The 11,481-nt window shown below is 38.9% G+C and overlaps 1 long non-coding RNA gene across 1 annotated transcript; it reads left to right on the top strand.

The window, feature by feature from the left end:
• The first annotated feature begins 4,852 nt into the window (after nt 1-4,852).
• On the top strand, nt 4,853-11,168 carry LOC116310397. The gene is made up of 4 exons (XR_005609541.1): nt 4,853-5,429; nt 5,568-5,939; nt 6,459-6,492; nt 10,700-11,168. It is a non-coding gene; the product is annotated as an uncharacterized LOC116310397 (long non-coding RNA).
• The last annotated feature ends 313 nt before the right edge of the window (nt 11,169-11,481 follow it).

Genomic DNA, 11,481 nt, shown 5'->3' with positions numbered 1-11,481 from the left:
AAAAAGTAATTAACCATCAATGACACCCTGACACTTTGTGACAGCCAGCCCCATAGTGGGCTTGTTTGCCAAAGGTTTTCTATATCTATTTTAGTCTTTTTGTGCAAGATTTTCCAACAGCTAGCCTTAGTGATAATGAGCAAATCAATGTAAACACGTGAGAACAAAAATGAGCTATAAAAACATCAAACTGACTCTAAACTACTTTTCATTTTAAGGGTTGATCCATGCTCGATTATCCAGTTAAGGGAAGTTTCAGCGATTTCCATTTTAAGATTGTAAACCTGTATGCCTTTTCCCTTGTTTTATATATATTCCTCCTGTCTGTATGTATCATATGGAGAGTCCTCTTCACACACTAAGGTCAATTATGGTGTTCCACAGGGTTCAGTGCTAGGACCAATTCTGTTTACATTATAAATGCTTCCCTTAGGCAGCATCATTAGAAGACATAGCATACATTTTCACTGCTATGCAGATGACACCCAGCTCTATCTATCCATGAAGCCAGGTAACACACACCAATTAGTTAAACTGCAGGAATGTCTTAAAGACATAAAGACCTGGATGGCCGCTAACTTTCTGCTTCTTAATTCAGATAAAACTGAGGTTATTGTACTCGGCCCTGAAAATCTTAGAAATATGGTATCTATAGAATGTATTACACCTGTCAATACATTCCTGAAGTACATAAAAATGTAATAAATAAGTAAATAATGAAATCAATAGCCAATTGAATTTATCCAATTATAAAACCTTAATAAATGTAATTGTTAATTATTTATTGGTGTTTTTCAGTTTAATAATGTCCAACTTACACAGCACTTTGATGTTAATAACATTTTGGTTCTGACATGTCATCTCTTCACGCTAAGAAGTGGATGTGGATTAGAGCCCAAAAGAAAAGTTTGAAATGCTGTTGCACAGCAGTCCAAATGATCGTGATATTTGAGTGCTGTTCAAAACCCTTCTCATGTCACTGAATTGTGTTTGCATGGTGCATATATGCATGTATATGAATATTTAAATTTTACAAGCTCAAAGACCACAAATGTTCACAGAAGCCACATGTATACTCGTGTCTGTGAAGGTTCTCAGTCATCCAGGTCATCGTAGTCTAAGGAGTTTGCAAAGAAAAGCGTCTGGACTTCTTTAAGTTGCTTGAAGACGTTTCACCTCTCATCCGAGAAGCTTCTTCAGTTCAAAGGTCAAATGGTGGAGAGTCCCAGATTTAAACCTAGTGGGAGTTTCCACCCAAAGAGGGACAAAGGACCCCCTGATGATCCTCTACCTAATCACATGAGCCAAGGTGTGAAAGCGGGTGTGGGTCCTAATCAGCCAGGGTTTCAGGTGAGCTCATTGTGAAACCTGGCCCCACCCTATCATGTGATTTCCTGAGGTCAGATGGCCCAGGATGTGAGTGGGCGTTAAGGCGATGGTGGGATGGTGGGCCGGTGTCCCTGCAGGTTTTAGATGTGTCCTCGAACCAACACAGCTGATTTAAATGGCTAAATTAGCTCCTCAACATGTCCTGAAGTTCTCCAGAGGCCTGGTAACGAACTAATCATGTGATTCAGGTCTGTTGACCCAAGGTGAGATCTAAAACCTGCAGGGACACCGGCCCTCGTGGACTGAGATTGCCCACCCCTGGTTTACACTGACATGAAGATGCTGTTCTGCACAGTTGCCACTGGAGGTCTCTGTTGTACCCATTTTGACTCAGACTGGCTCACATAAAGGACTCACTTGTAGCGCTACTGTTAAGTTTAGAGACAGAGCATGCATAAAGACTATTAAAGGATGTGAAGACAGCTGTAGTTCTGCTGCTGGGAGCCAGGTAACCACTGCTGGGAAACTGGGAGTATTGTATTAGTGTTCAAACTATAAAAACAACCCTAAACACAAAATTAAAGAAACATACAAACAGATTATGTTACAGCAAAAAGTGAGTGAACTCCCAGTTTACCAATAAAGCCTGTGGCCAGTAGCAGCCACCACAGCACTAGAAACGAAAAAGGAAAAACTAATACTATGTGAATCTCAACAATTAATTTGCAAAACAAACAAATGAAAGCTGAAACTATCATAGAATAAACAGCAGTCAGTGCTCTGCCTGCAAACAAACAGAATACTGTTATACTGTGTATAACACATAAATATTCATTTTCTGACTATAATAAAAATTATGACACAAGTTACTAAATGAAAATACACCAGTAAAACACAATAAAATACATCACAGCAGCTCATCAGGTAAAAGTGTAAATCAGCCCTAACCATAGAGGAAATTAAACACAGTGCAGGACAATAACAGGAAGCGTTCCCTGCACCTGGCTACAATCTTTGGTATGTTCCATGTGATTGGCTATTCCTCTGCAGCATTTGTATCAGTTATTTTTGTGTAATTTTGAATATATTTTTATGGCTGGATTGATTTAAAAACCAAAAATATAATGTGTGACACGTGCCACGTGTGACAGGATAATAGTGCCTGTCACACGTGGTACAAAAACAGGAAACATTTGTCTTCCTGTGCGTGGTTGGCTCAAGATGGTATCTGTGAAATCTGTTTTAAGCCAGCTGCTGTGTGCCAGTGTTTGAAATGTAATTTAACCAAACCAGCAACAAAAGTCTTTTTTTAATGAAAAAAGAATAAAAGAATTTATATGAATGTTAGTCCAATAACAATCATCTGAAAGACCTGAACATAATTGAACTTCATTTAATTTATTGAGTAATAAAGCACGGTGGTTGTCACTGTTGCCTTACAGCAAGAAGGTCCTGAGTTCAATTCCACCATCAGGCGGGGGTCTTTCTGTGTGGGGTTTGCATGTTCTCCCTGTGTTTGTGTGGGTTCTCCTGGCTTCCTTCCACTTTCCAAAGACATGCACTTAGTGGGGTTAGGAGTGAATATGAGTGTGAATGATTGTCTCTTTATATGTGTTAGCACTGCGACAGACTGGTACCTGTCCAGGGTGTACCCTGCCTCTCACCTTAAAACACCTGATATAGGCCCCAGCACCCCGGGGACCCTGAAAAGGATAAACTGTAGAGAATTGATGGATGGAGTAATAAATTATTTGCAGATTGCACTCTGAAGCTACACAATGAAACTACTAAACCATGTATAGAAAGGAAGTGGTCTAGATATATGCAGTGACAGAGATGAAGGCACATCGCATGAAAAGGAGTCAGAAAGGTTTTATGAAAACAGAGTTTTGACTAGATAAAGTAACATGGTGTGAACATGGTAACAAATGGACTGGTATTTAGAGGAAACAATCTAAAATAATATGAGAGTAAAGAAAGAATGTCAGGAAATGAACAGATGCAAAGTTGAAAACTTTTCTGTGGAAAGACGAATTGTGATGTGAAATTCATTTTGGAAAAGATGGATGCCACAAGCTCTGCATGAAAGAGTAGAGAGACCATCCAGCTTATCATCAGTGCTCAGTTCAAAATCCTGCATCTCTGATTGTGTCAGAGTTTGTGAGTGCCTATGAAACTGGCAGATCTGACATTCATTTTGCACATTTAGTATCTCTGTAACCATCAGTGCTCTAAGCTATTTACAATACAGATTTTTAGGACAACACGTGCTCCCATTCTCATATCTTTTTTTCAGAAGTGACAAAGTCTTAAGGACATTAAACCACAAGCATAATTTGAAGTATGATTTTAGAAGTTCACAAAACACTGACAGTCTAGAGATCTTTGTCTCAGTTATTCTATCCATTTTTACATGCATTTTTTAGAATGCATTGATTTACAAACGAAAGCCACAGTGGACCTGCAAACATTTGCTGTAACAGAAACCAGGGACTGACCACCACTGCTAACAGAAAATATGATAATTTGCATGAAACACAGGAAACATTTGTCTTCTTGTGCTGTTGTGGTTGCCCCAGAAAGGGTATCCGGTGTGAGATGATGCCAAATCAAACAGCACCTACAAACCTGACTGTCTGTATTAAATTTAGTACAGATATTTAAATTTATTTATGAGGATTTGAGTGAGCTTGATTGCAGTTAATGGTATCATTACAACATAAATTACTTAAATGAAAAGGCATTAATCTTCCTCCTGCAGATCTGCCTTTTTGTCAGTTGCACCATCTCCAAACCATACATCACAGCAGGTCTCACTGTCATCTTGTAAACTTTCACTTGTTCTGCCACAAATCACCCCTGACAGTAATCTCCACCCACTCCACCCTGTTTGCATTCTTTTTCTTCTTCACCTCTCTTGTTCATGTTTGCTCGAGATTTTTTGTTTCAACACTGAATAAAAAGTTGGTTGAGTCATTGCCATCTCTTTACAGTAGACTCCACAGGCTGTGGTGACTAAATAGTGTTAAACACACGTTTTAACATCTCATGACAAAAATAACATAAATTCACTTTGTATCTGTAACACTCTACGTTTCAAACTGTGGAGATTTTTTGTTGTTAGTCATAATGTAGTTGAAAAAATAAACATAAAAAAACAGAAATATTATGAAGCCTGGATTATGATAACTAACAGAATCTAAGCCCAAAATACTGTATTTAAATGAGTGTTAGTGCCTAACAGTACCTGATACTCAGTATTTGTTGTGCTGATAGAATTCATCATTCCAATTCATTCATCAAAAAACCTGTTGTGACACACAATCTCATCATAGTATAAAGTGTTTGGGAAAAATTTGAAATTCGCTGACACGACTTTGGAAACAGTTTTGAACAGAGTGCTGTTTAAACTCCTTCTCATGACATCATATTGCATTTGCATCCTGCCACCTGTAGGAGCAACACTCATGGTTCTTATGTGAGGGTGGGAGAAGAGAGCTCATTTCATCACTTTGACTGGACGACTTGCTCATTTCACAGCTGCTATAGGACTGAGATATCAAGCTGACTTTCAAAGAGACTGTGATACTTGGTGTGAAAAGCAGGAAATATTTATTTTTCCGTGTCTGTAATTTTACAGGTCAGAAGCTGCAGCCTCAGCAGGCACCGAACTGCTCAAGATGTTGAAAAAACTCCTGCAATATGCTCGTAGTGGAAAAATCGGCACCACTGGCACAGGCATTGGGATTATCTTTGCATTTTTCTATCTACGGGAAAAGATGTGCGCTTGCTCAGGCCACACTTTTGATTGCAATGAAATGGTGGTCGTGCCTGTTTTTTTAGTATTTTTCCTGGTGCTCCTGATAGACCAGACATTTCGGAGCACAGCGGAGCATCCATCCACACTTTTATGCATTGTACTCAAGCGTGTTATCAGAGCGTTTCTAATCAGTCTGCTGTGGATTGTAGCTGTGTTGCTTTTCACAGACTGGTATAGTTGCTGTACCACTGATGAAAAAAAGAGGAAGTTGTTCTGCGAACCTTGGACCAACACAGCTAATGAAACAGCTCAAATAACTGAGCTGCAAATGAAGTCAAAGGTGAGGATGTGCATATGTACTCAGTGAATATGTAATGTTATTGTACTGTTATGTTTTTTTTAATTTATGAAAGTATAATAAATACACAGACACATTAATGCTGTTAAATGTTTTGTATGTTTGTTGCTTCTTTTTCAGCTTGCTGCTTACTCTCTGCTCCTCAGCATGACTCTTGCAGCTTTCTTCATGACTTAGAGTGGGTGGAGAAAATGGTTTGAAGAAAAATACAGTTGGTGCAACAAGAAAACGTTTTACTACAAACTGATTTTGGAAGAAGAGAAAAAAGTTCTGGAGGAGCTTTTGAGGAAAGAAGCAAATGAAACTCTGACTAAAGAAATCATGAGCAACATAAAAAGGAAAGACTGGGACGGCTGTTTAAATGTTGCTCAACAAATGATCAATAAAGCAAAACATCAAAAACCAGAAGCAACCAACCAGCAGATCAACTGGATCAGTGAGGGGAGCTCCAACAGAGGGGGACAGCATCATCAAGCAGCAGCACATCAGCAGGTAAAGTGATGTGTTATATACAGATGTTACAGCTGCCAGACTCTGTCAGGGGCGCCATGCTCAATCACTGAAGGAGCCAGAACTCAACACATACTTTAGGTGTTGGACCAAACAAGATGAACATTATTGAAAAGACCAAAGGTAACCCTGTTTTAAACAGAAATGCAAACTGAAATATAGACATAATAAATTATGTTGAGGGCCAGATTGGGCCTAGAGTTTGACAAATCTGGTCTAAAATGATGGAACTAGTTTTTGTTTGCATTCAGCTGACCATGAATAAGTTGAACTTGTAATTTTGTCCCAAGTTAACTAGAAATCAAAAAATACATTAGTTTACACTAGTTTGAACTCTGTTTCCTCCTAGTTTGCAAATAGGATCCATATTAGGAATCTGCTGAACACTAACACTGCGCAGAAACACAATGAAGAGCCAATAATTAGTGCACAGAGATTCTGTCATTTCTTTTTTCAGTGAGAAATACATTTTTTTTATTCATTCATAAAATTACTTTGCAGGCACAAAAGTATGAACTCCAAGCATCGTCACAAGGTAAATTAACCCACAATCCTTATTTCATCTTACAGCTCTTGACATCACTCAACTTCCCTTTTACTGTGAAAATACAAAAAATCAGACACTTCATTATGTTTCTTCACTGATGTGAAGACGGTGATCTGCACATTTACCCCCTGAGGTCTCTGCTGTACCTGTCTTCACTAAAACCTTTTTGCTGTTTTTACATTTACAAAACTATCATAATGACCTATGGAACGTCAGGACTACCACAATGAATTAATTAAATACACCATTAAATAATTAATTAAATGTGACAATAATTAATTAAAATGGGAAATAATTAAAATGGGGAATAATTAAAAAAAATGGCACATTTAATTAAGTAATTATTGACACATTTAAATAATTATTTAATGGTGTATTTCATTAATTCATTTTGGCACAGTTGACTCCTTCAGGTCTCACCATGAATTAATTTTATCTGTCAACCTCACCCATCAAACTCAGGGGGCGTGGTTAACGCTGATCGAGTCAAAACCATTGCTTTGGCCTGGTGGCCACTGTGTTTAGCACACAACAACCGGCATGTGGAAACTAACAGAACTGAACTTTGAAAAACCCTGTTTGTGTGTCACCAAATACAGTTTTAATATTTTTTTAGCCGAGAATGTAGTGGTTTAATCTTCATATGTCTGGTCGGTTTGTCAAGATACAGCCTCTTTGCAAAAGTGCTTCGATGATTTCGGAGATGTCTGCCCAGTCTCACGGCAAAGCGTGGGATACACCCGCTCGCTTCGCAAGCAGTCGAGCTGTTATTACCACCGACAAAGCGCAGGCCCCGGTACACAGCTGTAATAACCCCCGCTGACACTGACTTCTTTTACTGAGGTTATATTTATCGGGGTGTTATTTCCTGATGTTCTTATGTGTCCTACGTGTTTCAGTCGCCAATTCTGAATTATAACTAACATTAAAAACATGTTTAAGGAGGAGAGAGAGCAAAGAAATTCGATTAACAGCTGATCTTTGGGTTTTTGCTCAATAATCAGCATGACCTGTGTATAAACGCATAAAAGAGATAACGTTGGTGTTTTCGTCATGTAGTAACTGCTGGCTTTAACTGTACAAAGGTTGTTCGACACTATGAAACACATACAGACTTAATGATGTTCGGCTAATATTTTTATTGTGAATATTAATCATGAGGGTAAACGGCCCTGTACACCACGGAGCGAGGTCAGCATATCCACGATATCTTCAGCTCTCTGAGTTAACCCAGAGTTTCCCAGCTGACTAATCTAACTGTCATCTACGAATATGTCATGGGTCATATCAATATGATTTTACAGAAAATCATCCTTAATACTGCCAACTATTCCAGAGATGTGAAAATCTACAGCATAAAGAACACAAAAATATAGCAGTCTAACGCAACAATGTAACAGAGATGAACCGTCAGTTTGTCGCAGATCAAAGTGGAATGAAAGTGATTGTTGGAACAGGTGTTTGTGATCTGTGTTTTCTGCATTTTCATCAGTGTAAGAGACTCAGCAGCAGATTAGAATAAGAGTTATACATTTAATAAATCACCAAATGAATCCACGATCGAACCTGTTCCGACAGTTTGAGTTTGTATTCCCTCAGCTGCAGACTCGCTGCTGTTTAAATGTTTGAGAGGAAGATTATATAAAACAAACGTCAAACACAGACTCAGTCTGCGTTCATATTTGATATGAGGCCAGGACGGATAATGGCTGTGTCCTGTTTTAAGATCATGTATGTAAAATTGTTGTCTGACCTCCGTCGATCCAGCCACTCAGTCTGTGGTTATCATGGTTACTGCATAAGCAGCTGTAATGTATACAGCTGGCACAGCGAAAACCTACCAGTGTTCCAGACCAACTGGCGTTTAGATCAACTGCCGTTGCTCGAACAGATGTGTGGCAGTCTTGCGTTTCAGGAGCTGCTACCGACAAACCAGCAAAAAAACGCCAAATGTGTCATCTGTGACACTTGTGAGTAGGGATGGGTATTGATAAGATTTTCACAATTCCGATTCCATTTTCGATTCTGTTTAACGATTCGATTCTTTATCGATTCTCTTATCGATTCTTTTTAAAAAAGGAGAACACTAAGGTCGATTAGCTTAGAACTTTGTTTTATACTTTCTCTTTGAACAAGATAGAAATTTAGGAGTAACATGGCCTTACAAACCCAACAGTGAGATCTTAAGAGATCCACAGCCTACGGCTCTTCAATGGGGTGTCACAGGGTCCCCAGGAAAATAAATTGTAAATGTAAAATAATAAAATAAATATTCTTCTGTAGCAATAACAAAGTATAACATAAATTATTCTGTAGCAATTACACAAGAATATCCAGTAATGTCCCTGCCTACAATTAAACACATTTTACCACAAACTTAGTCACTGCTCGGTGACATTCGTCTATCCTGACCTGAAAGGAGACGCTACCGGTAGACTGCAGCGAGAACTGCCAGCATCTGAGCCAGCCAGACTCTGTCTGTCTCATCATGGTCACCTAAATGCACAGTAATGGCAGGTTTTGTAATAAGGCAGATCGCGCTAACATAATATGCACTGTTAGTTGATTATTTACCTGCCGCATTAACGGGAGCGGACGTGCAAACGGGTGGTTGAGATTCACGAGTCCGGAGCGGAATTAAAAACACGACATTCATTTGAGGTCATCGCGTGTTTTGTGAGCAAATGCTTTTGCATATTCGTAGTGTTTCCTCCCTAGTATTGCAAGTTGCCCTGTTGTTATCCATTCTCGTAAAGTATAACCAAACTTTTAAGCATTTGAGCCGCATAGGCACTGTGTTTCCTGCCAGGTAAATGACGCTCCGCAACGTGGTGACGTCATTCGGGGCGACTGGAATCGATAAGGGAATTGTTTGCAAAAATGGCAAACAATTCCAAGGAACTGAAACAGTGGGAACCGGTTCTCAACAAGAACTGGTTTTCGATACCCATCCCTACTTGTGAGGTTATCTCAAACAACTCCGTCAGTCTTGATGCCGTTGAACAACAAAATGTTTGAAGATGTCGCGAGTTTACCTGGTGATATCCTCATGCGCGACGCGATCGCAAAAACAGCAAACAATTAACGCCACGCCGGTGTTGTTCACAGGACAGCGAGAATAAACGATCGGGAGACTCTTGTCGTCGTTATCGTTCCCCTCGCACGTTTTATTTCCTCGGTTTCAGCGTTTTTGCTTCACAACTAAAGCATGCAGTTTACTTTGTGTGCACTAACATGGACTCGAGTCAACCAGCGCCACCTCTGGCCAAGTGCCACAGCCTACAGCCAGATCAACTTGTGACACACATCTGCAGCACATTTGAATTCGTTCCTTGCACAACACATTTGTACCTTTCAATTGTGTCTGTTTGTGTGTCATGCAAATAAACCTTTGAAATGAATGAAATGACACTAATATTTCACTAGTGTTGTAACATCACATGTCGTTAGCGTAGTCTGCCTGTGTCTTTTCTCTGCGAACAAACATTTTAGAGTTGGTTGTTATATACAGTCTATATAAGTGTGGTTAATCATTGTAAGGAGATTACAAGCAGTTACTGTGAATGTACAGCAGGTGATGCTTACAGGATGTGATGTGACAACACTAATGACATATTGATGTGTCATATTTGTCCAAGGCGTATTTCATTGTTATGGAATAAGAGAATATTAAAATCATGATGACCAATTGGAGTGGTGATTTCTATGATGATGACGTTGTGTATATAATTTGGAATTTTGTACAAATGTAGGCCAATAATGAATATATGATATCATTTCAAAGAGTCATTAATTCAGACTAAGATGCAATTCTGATTCTGGTCTTTTCCCAGCTCTTCCTATCCAGATTAGATTTTGGATCTGCTCACAATGTCCGTAAAATGACTCTTTTAATCCTCTCTATTTTGTTTCGTTTTTCAAAGATTATCACCATCCACACTGACACATGTTCAACTCCTCACAGTGAGTCAGAACTGTGTTTTTGTTGTACGCAGTGCCTGGAATAGAGCACAGAAGTAAAAACAATTTGTTTTTTTATTTATTTTAATTGTTTTCATTTTTTAAGTCTACAGTAGTTTAATGTCATTCAGTTAACACAAGAGTTCAGGTTTCAGTCTAGTTCTGACTGAAATACCTTGGTTCTTTACAGACACATTTCTGTGTTTTCTGACAAAAATGTTTTTTTGTCCGATAGAGATCAGAGACACCGAACCGTTATTTGATGAATACTTCTGAAAGAAGATGAAGAGGTGCAGCTAGAAAATCAATACAATAGACCACTGACAAATCATGCCCATCCAGCAGTCTGTTTTCTGATGCTTACCTCGGTTCAGGTGTTGGGTGCAGCAGTCTGATCAGAGACAGCCCGACCTCGTTTTCCTTTGCAACTTCCTGCACCTCCCCGAGCTTTTCCGGGTTCCCACTGAGACGGTTACAAGTCTGCCACGACACCTAGTCTCTCTTTCTGCAATTTTTGTCAGACTATGTCAAGTGTCCATTCTGTGCTCATGTTGTAAATCTAAAGAAATGTTTCCATGTTTGTATTATGCTTTATTTTTTTTATGTAGTCTATTGACAATTCAGCTTTTACATTAATACACTTGCAAATGGAGTGGTGTAAGTAAATAATATTGATCAAAATAAAGTGCTCTATAAAAAAACAAAACAAATAGCCTGTGATATTTTGTGGACTACCTTAAGCTTTGAACCCCCGACCTTCCGATCATGGGGTGACCACTCTGCCAACTGAGCTGTCCCTGCCCTAACAGGTAGAGAGAAAGAGGCATATAGTCTCAATCAAAAGTTTAAGATCAGTTGAAAAATGGCGTTAAAAAAAAATCATAAGTTGTATGGCTGGATTCAATTCAATTCAATTTTATTTATATAGCGCCAAATCACAACAAAAGTCACCTCAAGGCGCTTTATATTGTACAGTAGATAGCACAATAATAAATACAGAGAAAAACCCAACAATCA

This window comes from Oreochromis aureus, linkage group 20 (assembly GCF_013358895.1).
Source record: "Oreochromis aureus strain Israel breed Guangdong linkage group 20, ZZ_aureus, whole genome shotgun sequence".
NCBI classification, from domain to species: Eukaryota; Metazoa; Chordata; class Actinopteri; order Cichliformes; family Cichlidae; genus Oreochromis; species Oreochromis aureus.
The sequence above is the reverse complement of the archived record's forward strand: the minus strand, read 5'-3'. Positions and strand labels throughout refer to the sequence as shown.